This window comes from Salvelinus sp. IW2-2015, unplaced genomic scaffold (genome assembly GCF_002910315.2).
Source record: "Salvelinus sp. IW2-2015 unplaced genomic scaffold, ASM291031v2 Un_scaffold3837, whole genome shotgun sequence".
In the NCBI taxonomy this organism is placed as follows: Eukaryota; Metazoa; Chordata; class Actinopteri; order Salmoniformes; family Salmonidae; genus Salvelinus; species Salvelinus sp. IW2-2015.
The window spans coordinates 31,456-48,319 of NW_019945111.1; the positions used below are offsets into that span (position 1 = coordinate 31,456).

General features: G+C 45.4%; 1 pseudogene; it reads left to right on the forward strand.

Moving 5' to 3' along the window:
• Positions 1-2,268: 2,268 nt before the first annotated feature.
• The window catches only part of LOC112076554 (plasma membrane calcium-transporting ATPase 1-like), an 18,829-nt pseudogene continuing 4,233 nt past the window's right edge, over positions 2,269-16,864 (forward strand).

Here is a 16,864-nt window from a genome sequence, read left to right on the forward strand (position 1 = left end):
CTTCTCCGCATGTTGGAGTCAACAGAAATACGAAATTACTCATAAATATTCCATTTGATGATCTTTCATCAGAATGCAGTGCCAGGAATCCTAGTTCCACATAAATCGCTGTTTTGTTCGATAATGTCCATTACTAGTGTCCAATTAGCTACTTTTGCGAGCACGTTTAGTTCACATGTCCAAACGCAGGCGCCGGTCCAGGCAACTCGGATGAAAACTTCAAAAAGTTATATTCCAGGTCGAATAAACTGGTCAAATTAAGTAGAGAATCAATCTTCAGGATGTTGTTGTCATATATATCCAATAACGTTCCAACCGGAGCATTCGTTTTTGTCTACAGAGTAATGGAACACATGGCCATATCATGACTAGCGCGCGTGACCAGGAACTAGCATTCTGCCAGACCACTGACTCAAATAGCTGCCATCCGGCCCCATCACACTAGAGGCTTCATTCCACGTTCTACTGACTGTTGACATCTAGTGGAAGGCGTAGGAAGTGCGAACAGATCCATATCTTACTGGGATGTGAATACACGATGAGTTTAACATCAACCAGCCCCGAATTTCCACTTCCTGTTTGGAAGTTTGCCTGCCATATGAGTTCTGTTATACTCACAGACATAATTCAAACAGTTTTAGAAACTTCAGAGTGTTTTCTATCCAATAGTAATAATAATATGCATATATTAGCATCTGGGACAGAGTAGGAGGCAGTTCACTATGGGCACGTGATTTCATCAAAGTGAAAATGCTGCCCCCTATCCCTAAAAAGTTAAGTTCTTCCACACCGATCTCAACAAACCATTTCTGTATGGACCCGCTTTGCACAGGGGTTTTGTAATGCTGAAACTGGAAAGGGCCTTCCCCAAACTGTTGGAAGCACAGAATCATATTGAATGTCATTGTATGCTGTCACATTAAGATTTCCCTTCTAGAACTAAGTGGTCGCCTGAACCATGAAAAACAGCCCCAGACCATTATTCTTCATCACCAAACTTTACAGTTGGCACTATGTATTTGGGCAGGTAGTGTTCCCCTGGCATCGCCAAACCCAGATTCATCCGTCGGACTGCTAGATGGTGTGAAGCGTGATACATCACTACCGAGAACGTGTTTACACTGCTCCGTAGTCCAATGGCGGCGAGCTTTACACCACTCCAGCCAACGCTTGGCATTGCGCATGGTGATCTTAGTCATGTGTGCGGCTGCTCGGCCATGGAAACCCATTTCATGAAGCTCCCGACTAACCGTTATTATACTGACGTTGCTTCCAGAGGTAGTTTGGAACTTGGTAGTGAGTGTTGCAACCGAGGACAGATTTTTACGCGCTTCAGCACTCGGCGGTCCCGTTTTGTAGCTTGTGTGGCCTACCACTTTGCGGCTGAGCCGTTGTTGCTCCTAGACGTTTCCACTTCACAATAACAGCACTTAAGTTGACCGGGGCAGCTCTAGCAGGGCAGAAATTTGACAAACTGACTTGTTGGAAAGGTGTTGAAAGTCAATGAGCTCTTCAGTAAGGCCATTTTACTGTCAATGTTTGTCAATGGAGATTGCATGGCTGTGTTCTTGATTTTACAACCTGTCAGCAACATGTGTGGCTGAAATGGCAGAATACACAAATTTGAAGGGGTGTCCACATACTTTGTATATATAGTGTATATCATGACTCATCAAAAGTTTGAAAACATTTATTTTTAGGCCATATCGCCAAGCCATTGTGGCTGTGCAAGGTTACAATTCAACTTCCTGGTGTAGTTTTTACCGCAAGCAGTTTGAACAGACCCGCACTGCCAACATTTCTTCTTAAGCTTTATTCGCTTACAAAGTAGGTTAGCCCTTAGCCAGTTAGCCTTCACTTAGCCAAGACTATAGCTTTAAGAGGCTAGCCTTACATGATACATTAAAGCCGTTGGCTGTGTCATGATCCTTCTAACTGGAGTTGTTGGGCCAACAGGTTGATTAGTAATATCAGTAGTAGACCCTAGCCTGGAAGACCAGTATCTAAGGCGTTATCCAGCCCACTCACACCACTGTAGACTTAGAAGCTACAGCAGCTTTTGATGCAGAGAGGAGAGGATGCCACTGCAGTACTGTTGAATGGAAAGCTTAGTTAAACTGTCCCTTTCTATTTTTAGGCTTTTGACCTCCTTCAGCAGCTCATATTTACCTTCTGCAGCTCATATTTAATTCAATGACCTTTTTCATGTCTCCCCTTCGCCCTCCTCCTCAACACCCCCCCCCCCCTCCGTCTTCTTCCTAACAGAAAATGATGAAAGACAAACACCTGGTGCGTCACCTGGACGCCTGTGAGACCATGGGCAACGCTACGGCCATCTGCTCGGACAAGACGGGCACGCTGACCATGAACCGCATGACGGTGGTGCAGGCCTATGTGGCCGACAAGCACTACCGCAACGTGCTGATGCCCAGCTCATCTCCGCCCATCATGGAACTCTGTCCTGGGCATCAGCGTCAACAGCCTACACCACCAACATTATGGTAAGGGAGGTTGCCTCGAAAAATGGTTGTCTGTCCAGGAGTACTGCACAGGCGTGTGTGTGTGTGTGCACTATCGATGTGTAGTCACTGTGGGTTTAGAATAGATGTTGTTGACGATTTAATTGATTAATGTGGGATAGGAGTTTTGCTGGTAAATGTCATGTCAGTAACAAATCACTAGAATGAGATGACTGAATGTTAATAGCCTCCAACGTGACCTGGGTCCTAATCATTAGGTCATGCCGTAGCAAACATTTGACAACGGAAGACAAGCTTTTTTCTTATTGGGCAAGTACAGACGGTACCTCCTCATTGCACTCCCTTTGGTAGCGGTTTCTTCTGTTTTGTGCCAATTGAACACAACCCTTACGTGACACTTGGTGTGTCTCTCTGTAACCAGTCTCCGGAGAAGGAAGGAGGTCTGCCGCGCCAGGTGGGCAACAAAACCGAATGTGCCTTGCTGGGCTTCGCTAATGACCTGAAGCGTGACTACCAGGCCATCCGCAACGAGATCCTGAGGAGAAGCTCTACAAGGTCTACACTTCAACTCCTGCAGGAAGTCCATGAGCACCGTGCTGAAGAACGCCGACGGGAGCTTCCGCATGTTCAGCAAGGGAGCCTCCGAGATCCTCCTCAAGAAGTAGGTTTGGGTTTCAAGCTAAATCAAGCTGCTCTCAGTATTCAGTGTGGGGTGAATCTTAACTAGTCAGACATTGATATTAATGGTAAACTAAGTGTAAATTGGTGTACATCTAAGTCCYTGTATGGATTCTATGGTCCTGTGGGGRTCAGTTGGAAAGAGCGTTGTGCTAGCAATGCCAAGGTTGTTGTTTCAATTTCCACATGGATCACACACATACTAAAATGTATGCATTCAGTAAGTTAGTTTGGACAACCGGGTCTGCTAAGTGGCATATATAGCCAATGATATTATATACTGATAGTGTACAAGTTATCACCTCATACAAACATGGAACAACTTTGGTTTTGTAGTGGATGGCACACAATTAGCAAAGCACTAAGCACCTCTCATTCAAAGAGCTTAACATGGGTTCTAGMTGGCCAGGCAGGCTTGCAAAGGAATTGTTTTCGGKTTAGCCGCTAAGTAGTTCAAGTGCATCCCACCAAYCCCCTTAACATAGCTTCTTAAAAACAGGCCTGGAGAAATMAGTCTAAGCCTTCCCAAATGGCTCTAAACATGCCTCCTTTTTACCCACCTATAGGMTCTGGTCAAATTTAATGCACTATGTAGGGATTAGGGTGCCGTTTGGGACGAAGTCAGAGAAACAGGCTTCCTGCTGTGTGTTATCACATRGCTGGGTCTAACCACATCACACCCGTCTCTCTCGTTCTTTCTTTCTCTCGCTCTTTCCCCCACCACCAGGTGTTCTAAGCTTCTGACAGCGAGCGGCGAGACCAAGGTGTTTCGTCCCCGGGACAGAGAGGACATGGTGAAGAAGGTGATTGAGCCCATGGCCTCAGAGGGCCTGCGCACCATCTGCCTGGCCTACCGCGACTTCCCTGTCTCGGAGGGCGAGCCTGACTGGGACCAGGAGAACYACATCCTCACCAGCCTGACCTGTGTATGTGTGGTGGGCATCGAGGACCCAGTCAGACCCGAGGTCAGTTTATGGACCACAGTCAAACAAAACAAGCAGACTGACATTAGCAAAGATACAGTGGAGTAATCTGATATACTTTACCTACCACACACCCGACATGGCTTCTAGGGCATGAGACTATTGAAAAGGAAGKAAGCCTCTGCACACAGTTGTATGCAAATGTCAGAGTTATTGTGTTATTGACATTTCCATTGACCCCGAAGTGTGTTCTTATCAGTATAGATATGTGACATTCAGAGAGGCCACTGACTAGYAACAACTCTGGGTCCTAGTTAATGGGTAATCTCTGTCAGCCTCACACATGGTCTATCAACAGCTCCTGTGATGGTGAAAGTCAAAGACCCATTGCAACCAGATGGGATATTGAGGATGACTTGTTCCCTATGGAACAGAAGTGGTTTGCTCYTACAGTGATCTTGCCTGAYACCTGAAGACTTGTGTACACTCCCTGAGCTGATGCCTAGGCTTGAGCTCTGCAAGCTAGGACAGTCCTGCAGCTGTCAGGAAACCCGGATTTCGCAGCCAGTCAGTCATACTAACACCTCTCTCTCTCTGCCCCTCCAGGTCCCGGACGCCATCAAGAAATGTCAGCGTGCCGGGATCACGGTACGCATGGTAACCGGGGACAACATCAACACGGCCCGCGCCATCGCCTCCAAGTGTGGCATCCTGCAGCCCGGAGACGAGTTCCTGTGCATGGAAGGCAAGGAGTTCAACCGACGGATCCGCAACGAGAAGGGAGAGGTGGGTTAAATATATTGTCGTGCCTTTACACCAAAACACAATCATCTAGGTCATGTTCATTATCACCAAACGGAAGAAAATGGATTGAAACAGGGAGAGACTACCTGGGCTCGTCCAATAAGAAAGACTTATTTTCATTTCCCATTGCAAAAGGTTTGAGACCTTTTTCCATTYKGTGCCCTAATGAACACGACCCTGTTTGACATTGTACTTCAGTGTTAATAAACKTAGTAGGGTTAGTTGGCCCTGATGGACTAATGGAACGAGCTAACAACATGGTTGATAGATGAAGAATGGGGATTGTAGGCTAATTAGTCTCATTTTTCCCCTTCTAGATTGAACAAGAGCGCATTGATAAGATCTGGCCAAAACTCAGAGTACTTGCACGATCCTCACCCACCGACAAGCACACATTAGTCAAAGGTACTTTTCGATTGCTCTTTCAGGATGAAAATGAAAAATGTCATTTTCACAAGTCAGTGTCCTGAAATCTGTCATTTCAGATGTATTGGTAAGTGTTCTCTCTCCCCCCAGGTATCATCGACAGTACGGTCTTAGAACAGAGGCAGGTAGTAGCAGTCACAGGAGACGGCACCAACGACGGGCCCGCCTTGAAGAAAGCTGATGTCGGCTTCGCCATGGTGAGTCTCATTTCTCTGCCAGTCCTATCAGAAAGTAACATGTTGCTACTGGTTGGCTGTAAATGATTGCCCGTACTGTATGGAATCTCATACTGTCCAGATAACCGTGAGTCATATCGTCACAAGTCCAGATAACGATCATGATGGAACTTTAATCTGCACTTTTATATGGGGAGTCAAAAACGATGTTGGGTTTTAAAGATGTCACTAAACTTTATGGATGTAATTTACTGCATGTTTACATGAGCGAAAGATGTGAAACTGAAGTTCAACGAAGTTGACTGACTGAATACATCGCACTCTGTAGTGACCAATGGCCGTCACATATCGGCACATATCAACAGTAACAACAAACGTACTGCACCGCAATTAACATGTGTATAGGGCTACGACTACTTGAATATCGAACTCTTGTTTCTCTTACGCATTTTGACTTAATGAGACCGTTATGAGTTGCCCGAGGGGTAGACAGGGATTGAAGAATGGTATGAAGGTTTGGAGTGGGATTGAACCCTTGTCTCCTGGGAGAGAAATATGTGTGTCCAGAGCGGAGGGCTTTAACACTAGACCACGGCTCTGCACAACTTCAATATAGAACTTAATGTGTGTCACCTGCAGGGTATCGCCGGCACAGACGTGGCCAAGGAGGCATCTGACATCATCCTGACGGACGACAATTTCAGCAGCATCGTCAAGGCAGTGATGTGGGGCCGCAACGTCTACGACAGCATCTCCAAGTTCCTCCAGTTCCAGCTCACCGTTAACGTAGTGGCCGTCATCGTGGCCTTCACCGGCGCCTGCATCACGCAGGTAACACACACATAAACTAGGGATGGGCACGGTTATGCAGATATCACACCGGATTAGGTTTTCCATTACTTGGGAGTATATTAATTTGTAAGAAGAAATAGGCCTATTTATAATGAAAAAGATTTGTCTGAAATTAAATAAATTGTCTGTGACATTGCTACATAGACCATTGGGGCGGCAGGTAGCCTAGTGGTTAGAGCGTTGGGCCAGTAACCGAAAGGTTGCTAGATCAAATCCCCGAGCTGAAAAGGTAAAAATCTGTCGTTCTGCCCTGAACAAGGCAGTTAACCCACTGTTCCTAGTCCGTCATTGTAAATAAGAATTTGTTCTTAACTGACTTGCCTGTTAAATAAAGTTTAAATGAGAGAAAAATATAATAAAACAGTTTTATGACAGTTATGAGTGCTCCCCGTAAAAACGACTCATGTAGCCTACACATCCGTTTCACGTGTAGCTTCTAGTCAATCAAAGCGCAAGTGAAGTGGGACATTTCTAATCAATGCCAAATGGAATTAAATTGACTGAATGAAGATGCCAAATGAGAAGGAGTAAGGCTACATGATCAACCAACAGGTAGGCTGTTGTTTAATAGGAATGGTGTTGTAGACCGTACGGGGAGCGCAGCAAACAGCCTCAATCAGCCTTACTATGTTAGCTATCTAGCTTCTTTACAACAATTTGATGCATTCAAGTCGGGCACTATCAGATGGTATGATAGACAAACTATGGCAGCAACAAGTTTGTCTAACTGCGTGTGTCGGTTTGGCTACTTTCTCTCCTCCATGCCTCACACAGACTGTCACACATACCTGCTCCTCTCCTCTCTTGCCCCTCCCCACTTCTGCTGAAACAAGCAGAGCACAGCACACCAGCTCTGTTGCGCGTTATGACTCATTGTATGTGATATGGAGAAAAACTAAGTGCTGTGCTCTTGGTTTTGATTTGCATTCAGAGGGGACATTGTAGAGGGAATATAGGGTTTGGTTCTTAGGAGCAGCACCAGGATCTATCCTCCCTTAGCTTGAATGGAAAGATTTGTCACCTATGACTGAAGTCTATGATCTGTGTGTGTGTGTATCCACAATGACTGAGGCAATACAAAATGGAGCAACCACTTTATTCTAATGTATTCCCTTGGATCAGAGCTGCTTTTCAGGTTCTCTCTGACTAGAGGTAGCAATCATCTGCCCCTATTTGACCTGTCGGTCACAGCAGCCGCCAAATTAGTGCTCACCCAGGGGTAAAACAATGGTAAATGGGCCCGCAATAGAAACGGAACAAACAGCTATTTAAAGCTCCGGGCCTGAGTGTGTGCATTATCCAACAGTGCTGTAATTTTGAGATAATGAGTGATGAGTGGCTGAGCATTTACTAGAGGGCCACACGGGTCAAGAGACAGCGCACACACACACACACACACAACACACACACACACACACACACACACACACACACACACACTGAATGCTAGTGTAGATGCTAATGTGTTTACCTGTGTGTATCTAGCCATTCTGCTAGCATGCTAAGCTGCACAATGTATGTAGGTAGTGCCTCTGCTAACATGCTAAGCAGCTAATGTGTATGAAGCTAGCTGCTCTGCTAGAATGCTAAGCCGGCAATGTGTATATAGACGTATGTAGCYCGCTAGCTCCTCTGCTGGTGTGAAGTGGTTTGCCTCTCTACTGGAGCCTGAATAGCTCTGGTGAGTCAGCAAGTGGACACCTGTATAGCTGCTTGTGTCATTTCTGAGCAGTGTGTGGGCTACTGAAGTCTTTTAGCTTTCAATGATCACTACTCAGGCAGCATTTGCTCTTCGTGTTATGGCCTGCACTTCTTTGAATGTGTTGGTTGGATTTGTGCAGTGTGTCTACAGTCTGACGTTGGGATAGTGTGGAGGATGTTATGTAAGTAGTACTGACTGCATGAGTAATCTTTCTCACTCTGTCCTGCTCTCCCCCCACCCCTTTCTGTATCTCTCCTCCTCTTTCTACTCCTTTCCCTGTCTCCCCCTATCCTTTTCCTACCTCCCTCTCTCCCGCCAGGACTCTCCTCTGAAAGCTGTCCAGATGCTGTGGGTGAACCTGATCATGGACACTTTTGCCTCCCTGGCCCTGGCCACTGAGCCCCCCACTGAGTCTCTACTGCTGAGGAAGCCGTACGGCCGCAACAAGCCCCTCATCTCCCGCACCATGATGAAGAACATCCTTGGCCACGGAGTCTACCAGCTCATCCTCATCTTCACYCTGCTCTTCGTAGGTAAAGTACTAGTGTGTCTGTGTAGAAGCGTGTGTGTGTTTTCCATTCTCTGCATCTCACTCTAATTGCGCACTGAGCTGAAAYGGCTTACCATATGCCATGGACTTTCACATGGGTATGAGGCGGTCTTGATCGACTGTCACCTTTACTACCACCTTAACTAGGGTGGCAGGTACGCTAGTGGTTAGAGCGTTGGGCCAGTAACCGAAAGGTCGCTGGTTCAAATACCCAAACCGACAAGGTGAAGAACCTGACGCTGTGCCCTTGAGCAAGGCACKTAACCTTAATTTGCTCCAGGGGCGTGTACAACGGCTGCAAAACAACACATTTCACTGTCCAATGTCAGATTAACCTCAGTCAGCAGAAGGCTGAGAACATTTGAACGTTTAATTGTAATTTGCTGATCTTTTGATGTGAAAGAGGTGTTCTGATCTCAATTGCACTGCCACGAGCAGCGGCGCAGATATTTTGATGAGCAAGATGCAGCACTTCGCTCTCACACAGTATCTGCAAATGTGCAAGGGTTCGTTTTAACGCTGTTAGTGCGTGGTGGCCACCGGACCAAAACAGCGGTGAAGTTGAGCCTTATGCTTCAACGTTCTTAGTAGTTGTGGAAATTGACCCACTATACTGTTTCCTTTCTGCATCATAATGCTGCCTCTACCTTTAAATCATTCCACAGAGGGCCTAGTGTCTGCAGGTTTGAGTTTTTTCCTTTCAATTAAGACCTAAACAACCAGGTGAGGGGAGTTACTTACTAATTAGTGACCTTAATTCATTAGTCAAGTACAATGGAGGAGCAAAAACCCACAGACATCCTCTGTGAAATGAGTTTGACACGTGATCTAGATAAAATAAAGATATTTTTAAAAGGTAGTGGTTCAACACTTCACCTCCCGTCTCTCTCTCTCTCTCTCTCTCTCGCTCTCTCCCCCCAGGTGAGCAGATCTTTGACATCGACAGGGGCGGTACGCACCCCTCCACTCGCCTCCCTCAGAGCACTACACCATTATTTTCAACACCTTCGTCCTCCTGCAGCTCTTCAACGAGATCAACGCCAGAAAGATCCACGGCGAGCGAAACGTCTTCGACGGCATCTTCAACAACCTCATCTTCTGCTCCATCGTCTTTGGCACCTTTATCATCCAGGTAACACTTAGTGTCTAGTGTCTTCAGACTGTAGCATGTCTGCTTCCTGGAGTTGCTCACTGCTTTAAACGACATCATTTAAAAAAAAATGTTTTGGTCAGTTAGCAGATGTCTTGTCTAGAGCACTTACAATTAGTGGATTTGTCTTCAGATAGCTAGGTGAGACAACCACATCACAGTCGTAGTGAGTACATTTTCCCTCATTTAAAGTAGTGATCAGCAAAGCCAGCGCTAGGGGTTAATTTAAGATGCTCTTAGAAGAGGGTTTCAGATGTTTAGGGAAGATGGTCTGTCTGAAATGACACCCTATTCCTTATATAGGTCACTACATTTGGCCTGACTGCAGGCTACAAAAGTAGTACCCTTGTATAGGAAAGGGGTCAATTTTGGAAGAATATAGATTCTTCCCATATATAAGAAGGCCAGGGCTCCCTTAAATGAGTCATCTCAATGGCTCACCTGGATAAATAAAGAATGAAAGAAAACGAAACCCAAACCATATTCATACATGGTTCACATGAAACCTGTTGTAACACGCATATCTGTCAAATGGAATTACCAGCAAACCAAGAAACCGTGAATGAAAATGAGCTTGACCTCTAAATGTTTCTTTCCTCTCCGGCCTCTCAGATAGTCATAGTGCAGTGGGGAGGCAAACCTTTCAGCTGCGTGGGCCTGAGCATCGACCAGTGGCTATGGTGCACCTTTCTGGGCTTTAGCAGTCTCCTCTGGGGTCAGGTAAGAAGACCCACACACACACATGAGTTGCAAGTGCGTCACCTGTAACTTTCCAACACTGCCCCATCCGTCAGGGATACATACTGCCCCAATGTGGCTGTGTTGGGTACCTGAATTGCCACACTGTATTGAAATGGCTAGTTGGATGATGAGGATCTAGAATTCCTGATTTGAGCGCTGGAATGTTATTTCTGAAATATCTATTGTATTACAATTTCCTGTTGACCTCCTGTTTTTTTTTTTATGTTGTTGATTGTGATGTCATTAGTTGTGCATTTTGTGATGCTGACCTAGCAAGTAAATGGCTGGACATGACCACAGACCAAACATTGCTTTGTCACCAGTAGGGTTGCACATTTTGGGGAATATTCAGAGGTGGAAACTTTCAGTGGGAATTAACGGGAATATAGGAAAATTAATATTAATACCATTTAAATGTAGATATTTTTGCATTGGATATATTTACCATATCATATGGAGACAGAAACATAAACCTTTTTCCTTATAAGTAGGCATAATTGCAAATATTAAATCCTTCCAATATAAATAAATAAATATTTAGTTACGAATTTAACTTTAAATGAGTGGACTCTTCACATGGGATGATTTCACTGAACAACAAAATAAAGGGAATATTGAATGATCCTCAATGATCCATCACATCTCCCAAAAATGTTTTCAACATACATCTGTAAAATTATAGTCTAGAAACTAAAGCTTTGGTTGTCTTCCTCTCAGGCTTCCATGTCTTCTTCCTGGACCTCCTCAATGTCCACCTCTTGAACATCAGACTCGGAGGCCTCATCTTCACTGTCACTTTCCAACCTTGTGAGGATGGCTCGTCGTCAGGCTCAAAAAGCCTCAAATTTGCCCGGATGGCCACCAATTTTTCAACCCTTGTATTGGTCAGCCTGTTGTGTGCTTTGTGTGTGTTCACAAACAAGACCAGTTGCGCTCTGAGGCGGCTGATGTTGGTGGGATTTGGAGGATGATTGAGGCAACAGGGGAAAGAGTCTCAGATCCACAAAGTCTCTCCACCAGGTGGCTGATGAGATATGCTGGCACGACTGCATATTGCATCTCCATCCCAAAGCCCTTGCTTGGAAGTGTGCTTCGCCAGACTGCCAAGAACCTTGCCCTTCATCCAGGCCAAGGTGGCGAGACACGGTAGTGATGACACCATAGGGTTGTTGATCTCTGCACCAGACAGGATGCTCTGCCAGCATACTTGGGGTCCAACATGTACGCTGCGGTGTGTATGGGCTTCAGGCAGAAGTCTTCACGCTTTTTGATGTATTTCAGAACTGCACTTTCCTCTGCTTGGAGCAGTAAGTGGGCAGGGCAGTATGGATTTCTCTCTTACATCTGCGAGCAGAGTCTGAACATCAGGCATGGTCCCCCTCAATCCGTGCAATGGCTACTGCTATCGGTTTCAGGCTGCTTACCACTCTCTCCCAATATGCATCATCCAGGAGGATCCTCTTGATGGGGCTGTCCATATCAGCAGACTTCCCCTCCAGGAGACTGTCAAACATGATGACTGACAACACCACCCCAACGGGTGTTGCTGGGCAGCTTCAATGTGGTGCTCTTATTCTTCTCACTTTGCTTGGTGAGGTAGATTGCTGCTATAACTTGATGACCATTCAATACCTAACCATTTCCTTGGCTCTCTTGTAGAGTGTATCCGTTGTTTTCAGTGCCATGATGTCCTTGAGGAGCAGATTCAATGCATGAGCAGCACAGCCAATGGTGTGATGTGAGGGTAGGACCCCTCCACTTTAGACCAAGCAGTCATGTTCGCAGCATTGTCTTTCACAGTGCAAATACCTTCTGTGGTCCAAGGTCATGTATGACTGCCTTCAGCTCATCTGCAATGTAGAGACCGGTTGTTTCTGTGCTCTTGTAGAATACTGGTTTGAGGGGTGGAGATGATGTAGTTAATTATTCCTTTCCCAAGAACATTCGACCACCCATCAGAGATGATTGCAATACAGTCTGCTTTCTCTATGATTTGCTTGACCTTCACTTGAAATCTGTTAACTCTGCACCCAGCAAATGAGTAGAAGCATGTAGTCTGGTTGGAGGGGTGTATGCTGGGCGAAGAACATTCAGCAATCTCTTCCAATACACATTGCCTGTGAGCATCCGAGGTGAACCAGCTGCATACACAGCTCGAGCAAGACATTCATCAGCATTTCTCTGACTACGTTCCTCCATTGAGTCAAAAAAAACTCCTGATTCCAGGAGGACCATGAGCTGTTGCTAATCGAATAAGTGTCTGATTTGTCATTTTTACTTGTTTACTTGTCAGAGCTTGTTTGTTGTGAACGCTGAGGGAACTTTATGCACTTGAATTCTTCACATATGATTTGGCACAGTATTTGCAAATGTACWCAGCTTTTCCTTCAACATTAGCTGCAGTGAAATGTCTCCACACATCAGATGGTGCCTGTGGCATTTTCCTGTAAAGATTAGGGGGGAAATTAGTTTAAAAAAACAATAAATAGTTAAGCAGTTAGATTAAACAACTCCTTTGTAAGATAAATGTTTTAAAATGAAACATGTATGAAAACGGGTGAAATAACACTCAGTTAGCAGACTCAAGCAAGCTAAAATCCACATGGTAGCAAAAACTAACTAGCAGAAATTGTTAACAGGTTAGAAATTATATAAACACACTTTGCTGTAGGCTACTATTTTACTCGTTAACAAAAATGTAATATAAAATATATTCACCCCACCTAGTATTGTAATCAGAACTTACCAGAAAGCATGTAGTCCTTGGCTCAGACAGTGTAGTAGTAGTGTGGGCTCAATAGCATCTCATTAGTGTGCAAGATCTTGAGAATCAGCTGCACATGTGATGGAAGAGTGCACTGTTAATGCAGAGGGCTGCAATTMCATTGAATTGGTGCTAGTTTAACCAAAATATGCCACAAGACCAAGAATTGCCTTGTGTATCCCTCAAAAAAAGTTTGCTGTTATAAAGCTAACTTTAAAAAATATATATATATTTTAAGCAAAATTCCCCAAATTCCCGGGCTTAACTTCCCATGGARAATTTCGGGRAAAAGTTTCTGACCCTTTGCAACCCTAGTCACCAGACAACAACCCATTACTTTTGCGTCAGTCACATTTATTTTCCGAGCTGACTTCCTGTGGAAACTGGTCGTTTGGTTAACAGATGCACATTGTGTGAGGGTCCCTGTTGTGCACCTGTTGCAGTCCAGCCTGTCATTCCATATATACCAGTAACCTGGGTCTTTGCTGTCTGTATGTTAGTAGTCAGTCCTCTGTGGTAGAGATGGGATTTGTGGTCCAATATTGCCGACATGGTTTGGACTGTGATAAGCCCTTAACCCCTCTGCCCCTCCTCCCTCCAGCTGATCTCATCCATCCCCACCAAAAGTCTGAGGTTCCTGAAGTCTGCCGGCCACGGCACCCAGAGGCAGGAGATCCCTGACGAGGAGCTGGAGGACATGGAAGAAATGGAGGAGATCGACCATGCCGAGCGCGAGCTGCGCCGTGGACAGATCCTCTGGTTCAGGGGCCTCAACCGCATCCAGACTCAGGTAATGTCCTCCTTGACCGCTTCTCCACCGATGTCGACCAAAGAGGAATCACAAGCCATAAGGTTAACTCTACGCATTTCTCATCCCCTTTCCCTTTCTCTCAGCACTTTGAGAGAACAGCTGGCATGTTCCCCTCAAAATCCTTCTTTTGACTTTGATTTTCTGTTTGCTTTGGAAAGCTCAAGCAAGGTCATTTTTGCCTATTCTATTTCTGGCTTTCTAACAAGTTAAGTTGAACATGATAATGTGATGGTCAATGAAGAAAATCCCCTTTTGTGTGATACTGAGAAGAATACAGGTATCTTAAAGGGCCAGGTGTGAAAGGTATTTGAATATGGGATGATTTTTTTAATGAGGAAATGTAAAGCATCAGATCAGGCTCGGGGAGAAACCTTCAGATCAGTGCCTTTCACCCCCTTTCTCTCTCAACTGCTGTATCTCTCTGAGTGGGGGGAAATATACCTTTCTATTATATTTTGGTGCCTTTTCTCTCACCTTTCTCTGGTTTCTTCCACTCTTGGTCTCCTCTTGTTCTCTCGCCCTTTTCTCGCTCTGCCTCTCGCCCTTTCTCTCTCGCCCTTTCTCTCTCGTCTCTCTCGCCCTTTCTCTCTCGCCTCTCCTCTTGCTGTGGTTTCTGGGCTCTATCCTCTCCTGTCACCCTCTCTGATTCCTTGCAGATGGATGTAGTGAGTGCCTTCCAGAGCGGAAGCTCCTTTCAGGAGCGCCAGCTAAGGCGGCAGCCCTCCACCTCCAGCCAACAACAGCACGATGTAACCAATGTTTCTAGCCCTACACATGTAGCCTTTTCTACTACTGCCACTGACGCCAACACCGCTTCTTCCACTGTGGGGTGTGAGTGTGTGTTTCCTTAGTGCATGAAAATCTAACATCTTCCTCTTCTACTCTCTTGCTTAACATTGAATTCATTCACTCTTACTTGTCCCTCCTTTTCTTCAAAAAATCCAAAAACCAACCACATCTTCCATGTTGCTTGGTAACATAACTGCTGTATATGGATGTAGTGTAACACCCACAAGGTCACCACGAGTTCTAAGGGCTTTTTCTGTCACATCTTGTTTTCTGTTCCTGCTTCTGCTTCATTCTCTGAAGATAGAGGTTGAGGGAGGAGCTAGAGGAACGTTGGATTGACGTTGTTGTCTGATCACGTCTGCTGCTGTGCCCCCCCCCCCCCTCTGGCTGGCTGGCCCCCCTGGCTACTAGCGCTCTTGTGGGCCTTGTTGTCGCAGCTCTGGCCCCTCTAAAGTAGCTGTGTAAATGTTTTGAGTATAAGCCCATGGTCACGTAGATGGTAGTGCTTAAAATCCCCCCAAAAAACAGAGGTTGTCTCTGACTGAGCATAAACAAGTTATTTCTCTCTCCAAATGTAAACATATTGTCAATGTTTTGGTTACGTTGGTCAACGTTCGCCGCCTAACCAATAATGAATGACCTTTCCCATTTTAGACCGGACTGATTCTTTCTCAGGGTCTTTCCAGGGTGAAGTCCAGTCCAGAGTGTTAAGTCGGTCTGGGGTATTCTAGCCACCTTGTCGCTCCACTAATAGACAATCAGTGGAACATTGCGGGGGCTGCTGTACTGTGTGCAGGAGGATCCTGTAATGTCTGTGTCCTCTCCTCTGCAGAATGGAATTTCGGCATCCCGCAAATAACCAAGGCTGTCCTTCCCACATGAACCTTCTTTCCTTGGACCCAGATGAAGGGCTTTGATGTGTTCTGAGTGTATTAACTGTTCTCTACCAGGGAGTGTGTCTGTGTGACCAACTGGTCTCTTTCAGACTGGCTGACCTGCAGTTGCAGACATTGATTGTATTATAACTGATGTGATGTCTCTTCAGAGGCTTTGAGACTAGGGAGCAGTGTTTTGACCATGTTTTAATTTCAATTTCTCTCTTTGGTTATAAGCCACATCTACCTAGTAAATGATGAAGCCTCTCTTTCCAGGTGCTTTGCTGATGAGAACGCTTAACATTTTAGGATTGATATAATTTGGTGTACTTTTTATTTCAATATTCCTCTTTCATAGCCAGTGTGTATTGTCCACTGTTTCCCCCCCCAAAAAATAAGCCAAGAAGCACCCGAATCTTACTGACTCCAACCATATTCCTCCTTAGATTCTGTGAAATGTGTCATGGGCTATACTCAAAGGTTTACTACTGTTGAACCCAAGGTAGCACCGCTCTGCATGGGTTCTGTCTCTCTAGTCTGAGTGTTTCTTGTGCTGTTGRGTATCTAGCTATATATCAGCTTTAGACCTGCTTGGCTGCTGCAGTTTTTGTTTTCTCCACAACAAAATCAGTGACTGACCCTCCTCACCTCCCTCACCCTGAGCATGACCAAAAATAACTAACCTATCTGTGTCCAAGCTTCTGTCCGCTATGAATGTGTTCTCATCCAGAACATGTCTCCATTTTTCTTGCATTTTGAATAACTTGGACTGGAGCTGGACTTTTTTTGTGTGATATTTTTTACTACTTTCACTACTACCACCCCCCCCTCAATGGTTTGTTGAATCCCGAGATGAGTTTTGAGGTGTGAAAGCCGACGGTAAGAGACATGTCCCACGACCCATTAACTTTTGACTGGTTTCTTCCACCACTGAGTGCTCAGTCTCAGTCCGAGGAAAGATGGTAACAAAAGTGATCAGGGTTTGACGACACACCGATTGACTCTAGCCTCCYGGACTAGTCCTCACTGCATACTTGCACGTCTTGTTGAGAATTTCACAACAAAATCACTGGTGTTTTTTCATGTACCCCGTCCCAAACTCACCGCAATTGACCCATTTATTTATTTTGTCCATGGTTTGAA